This window comes from Protobothrops mucrosquamatus, unplaced genomic scaffold (genome assembly GCF_001527695.2).
Source record: "Protobothrops mucrosquamatus isolate PMUCROS unplaced genomic scaffold, P.Mucros_1.0 scaffold825, whole genome shotgun sequence".
NCBI classification, from domain to species: domain Eukaryota; kingdom Metazoa; phylum Chordata; class Lepidosauria; order Squamata; family Viperidae; genus Protobothrops; species Protobothrops mucrosquamatus.
The window spans coordinates 1-4,953 of NW_015387085.1; positions in this window are offsets into that span (position 1 = coordinate 1).

Genomic DNA, 4,953 nt, shown 5'->3' on the forward strand with positions numbered 1-4,953 from the left:
TTTGCAGTGTTTGGTTGTCTTTTGTCCCAGCATACTTGAGCTCCAAAGGGAAATACATGGTGGCTGTGGAGATCTTTTCCATCTTAGCCTCTGGTGCTGGGCTTCTAAGTTGTATTTTTTCTCCTAAATGCTATGTTATTATGTTGCGACCAGAGCTGAATAACAGGGAACAACTAATTAGAAGAAAAGAATGATAAAAATTATTTGTTATATTCTTGATCATTTTTTGTAAGGGTAGAATTCTGTTTCTGTATTCATAATAGAAGATTTTTTAAAATAGTATTTTTAGCTACTTGTCTGTATATATTTTGCCAACTCTATCCCTATTCCTTCATTGAAACTTTGATTTCTATGTCTATGTTATTAAACCTAAGCTGTGGACCAGCTTTCTAAAATGATCTAGGAATGGACCAAGATTAGAGAAAAAAGACTGATAAGTGTTGTAATATCTGTAAATTGTAATGCATTTCCTGGTGCCTATTGTAGTATTCTTAGCTATTAACATGGTCAGAAAGTTTCCTCCTTTTCTGTCCTATCTCATGTATGGTTCTGAAAACCTCCAATTAATATGCAATAAGCTAAGATACAGTAGTAAAAAACAAAGTATCTGTCTCAAATATATTTTGTAGTTCTAACACTGTCTAACAAAGAAAAAAAGACAAAAGAAGCAGTCTGGCATTGGGATATTAAGCTCACCATCTACTGTATTAGAAACACCAGAAATGATAAATATACTGCAAAGCTCAAAAGGAAAGAGAATTACTGGAAGGAAGCAATGACAAGCAACATGTGAAACAGAATTACAGCTTATTTAACCAGATTACTCAAATGCCTTTTTCCTTCTGCATGAAAAAACTATTGAATGTTTGGCCAATGAAATATATCAGTAAAGTGTCCCCACAGACCCTAAACTGTACTGAAACTCATCAGCTTTAAGATTTCCACACTTCCGCTCTACTTTTCTACCAGCTTAAAGTAACTGCAGTTCTTCAGTCTACCAAGAGGGTATAACAGCTTGGTAGGTTAGGAAGGCCCTTCAGGAATCAGCAGCTAAGGACAACTGCACAGTGCAATCTTTAATTGAAAGATGCAGTGCCTTAGTATAATAAGCACTATCAACTTCTGGAATTCTCAAAAATCCAATAGATGACAAATAAAAATGACTGTCATGAATGTTTTAGCAGAAACTACCCAAAGAGAAATCCAAGCAGGATTTCTGTATTGCCAAGGTGATAAGATTCTTATTTTCATGAGAAACTTTTAGTGAACAGTTTAACTTTCTTTTTTTGTTCCTGTTTGATTGCTGCTTTAGTTCTGGATACATTTATGAAACACACACTCTTTTAACATTTTACCTAATAACTAGGACCCCACTTGAATTCTTGTTTTTCCTCCTCCTCTGCTTCTTCTGAAAATTATGTCCTCTGAAAAAAAGCCTTTGCATCATCACTCTTTCCTGTTTCCTTTGTGGCAAAAATTATCATGGTGATTCTAGCATTCATGGGCATCAAACCAGAATCCATAATGAGGTAATGGATAAGAAAAAAATTGTCAATTTATATTGTTCTTTCCTATTTTCTTATGAATCAAGTAATTCTATTGCATATTAGGCGATTTTTCTTTCATCAGTGAAATACTCTACTCAGAAAACTACCTGACACTTTCAATGAAGCCAATATTTTGATACTTTGCAAAGCTTAGTTATGCTTTGTTCTAGCAAGTGGAAAACACATGATTGCTAGAGATATTTTGTCCATCTCAACTTCAAGTGCAGGGATAGTAGATTTCCCTTCTACCTTAGTTATGTATTATGATATGACATGAATTGAATAAAGATGAATAGATTCATGGAAATAAATTATCCTTTATCAAAAATGTTCATATCAGAAAGTCTGTGTAAGTAGCAGTACTTTCTCAAATTTGCCTGTGTCACTTAATTATGCATGTTCAAGTTTTCTTAATATTTCAAAGAGGTACCCTAAGGAAGATTACGGCTGATAGCATACTGAGATTTTTTTAAAAAATAGCTGCAGAATAGAATGATAACCCACTCTCCTAAGATTGGACTAGATGACCTCCAAGGTCCCTTCCAATTCTGTTATTTTATACTCTATGCTTCTATTGTGACCAAGAATAATATATTTCAATTTTATTTGTTTGGTTGTTACATTTAAATGTGCTCTTGCTATACAATTCTTTGCAATTCAGAAAGCAAAGCAAAGTCAATCATAAGAAAACAAAACAATTTTAAAACAACACAAAACAAGTTCTGCTGGCACTTTGATATAAACACCCCTAAATTTCTTCTCCAAATAAAGGGAAACACATCAACACAAACCCCAATCCAAACTATCTGTCTACCAACCTCAACCTTCTCACAGATGCTTTGTGGTCCTTCAACTGGTAAAAAAAAATATGTCCATTTTGAATTAGGCCAAAATAGCCTTTCCTAACTGAGTGAAAGAGAATATACTTGCTGAACTGTAAGAAACACAATTTCTCTAGCTATCCCATAAGGAATCAAGCGGTGTCTTAATAATTAACTTCCTATTCAGGAGTCTAAATAACTATATTTAATTCTCCTCTTTTTCCAAACCCCTATGGATATGCCCAATAGCAAAACTTTTAATTGTGAGATAATTGCTTCTTCACCTTTGATATATATGTATATGTGTATATATATATATATATATATATATATATATATAATATATATATATATATATATATATATATATATATATATATATATATATATATATATATCATACATACATACATACATACAAATATTACCATTTAGAGGGGGAGAGGGGGGAAGTATGGGCAGGTAAGATCAACTATGTCTATGCAGGATAGTCTAAGGTTCAGATTTTTGTAGCAGATAAAAGTCTTTCAAGTGAAGCAACATAAATCATAGAAATGTTAATAGTTATGCCTTAAGAGGAAAAAAAAAACCCACAAGATTTTTGACTAATGTCTGGTACTGAAAATGGCAATTTTATTGGTCTTACTACTAGTATTGCTTTCTCATATGGTGTGCAAGACTCACAGATGCAGCTTCAGTAATCCACACTTGCCATACCACAAGTACCATCAGCTAGGAGACCTTATGATTGGTGGCATTGTTTTTCAAGCTAGCATCTTCAGCGACACAGTCATCTTCACTGAATTCCCCCCACCAGCATTGCCAGGAGACTTTGTGTAAGGAATGAAATCACTGCTTGCTAATACTTCCAGGCTTTTGATCCCTGGAATAATCAAATGTAGCACTGCCATATAGAATAATCCCTGATTAGCTTGAGCATCATAAAAGAGATGCTTAGGAAAGCTTTTTTGTGAATACAAGAAAATAGAAAGAAAATAGGATAGTATATATTCCAGTATTGAAAGCAGCATTCCCCAAACAAGGGCCACCTAAAGTGTCATTACCAGAATTCTCAAAAAAGCCCATTCTGGTTGGGGAATGCTAGGAAATGTAATTTATGCAGCTTAAATATTCCCAGGTTGAGGAGAACTAGTTTAAAGCTCTTGTACTGTTCTGTTCCTTTTTCGATGCTTGTCTTACCAACTCTCTCATCATGACAGTTTCTCCCCTCTTCATGCTTTAGACTTTGTCTACTCACATATGTCTTCCAGTAACAATAGTCCATAAAATTTCCCTCATTTCTAATTTTAAAAAAATAAGAAATTGAAATTTCACTTATACCTTAAAGGAAGGATAAAGAAATCCATTTCTCATATCCTGTATAATCCTTTATAAAAGACTGTAAATTTTATTAGTTTGATATAACACTGTCTTTAAACTTGCCAGATAGGGGACATTGCCTTATCGCTCCTCAGAGACACCCCCACTTAGATCATTGCAAGTTTTTTTTTCCTATAATATCATGGGCGTTTCCAGAAACTGAATTTACAGTAGTCCTTTTCTATTTGAATGCATTTGTCAAAGCTGCTAACATTGGATGTTCTTGCTGTGACAAAATATGCAGAGCTGTGTGGTATTTTTAGAGCTAACTCAGAAGACGCTGGGAGGGGAGAAGGAAGAAAGTATGAGTTGCAAACGGAAGAGAACCTTTGCCCTTAAAACTAATTGGAGAATGTAAATCATGACAGCAGCTTGGAATCCCCTTCCCCGGGCAAAGGGGAGGGGGAGAGCGTCCCTGATAGGGGTAGAACTCCCTAGCCCTCATGGTTTTACAGCTGTGGGGGTGAAGGTGAGTTCCCCCGGAGTCAGGGACTTCTCCGCGCTTCGGGCTGCCTCCATTCCTGTGAACAAAGCCAGATGCGGATTCAACCTCTGCTTTTGGGAGATCGTGAGTAGATTTTTATGAGCAGACAGAGCGATCCAGGAGGTCTGAAGTTTGAAGGATTTGAGCCTTTAACTCTGAAGTTAATAAGCTTCTTCATTGACATTTTAAGTTAAAGAGGAAAAAAAATATGGCTGCGGACGGGCGTTTTGCTCTTTGACAGAGACTTTTACTTTTTGAAGACTTTTAATTTTACTTTTACTTTCTGCTGGATTCCTATTGCATTAGACTTGGTTATTTTGTTGCTGGTTGGGCAAGCATTCTGCTTCTGCTTTTGTTGGATGTTTTCACAAGACTTTATTTGACATTATATTATATAAATGTAATTATAAGAGAAGAAGAGAAAGCAAAATGGCTTCAAAGCGTGTGGGAACTTTTGTTCCTCAGAAAAGCTTGAGTTCCTCCCCAGCTGTTCAAACACCACAGCAGACAAAACCTACTCCACCGCCCTCTCCTCCAATTCCAGCATTAACATTGAAAGATTTACAGGATGCTTTGAAGGACACTGCCAAATAGATTAGAAGTGAAATGGACTAGCTGCTTGAAAAGAAACTTGAAGAGAAACTTGAAGAGAAAAATGTTGAGATGAGAGATGATATATTGTTTGCATTGCAAGGTTTGGCTGGCCATGTAGAACGCATTG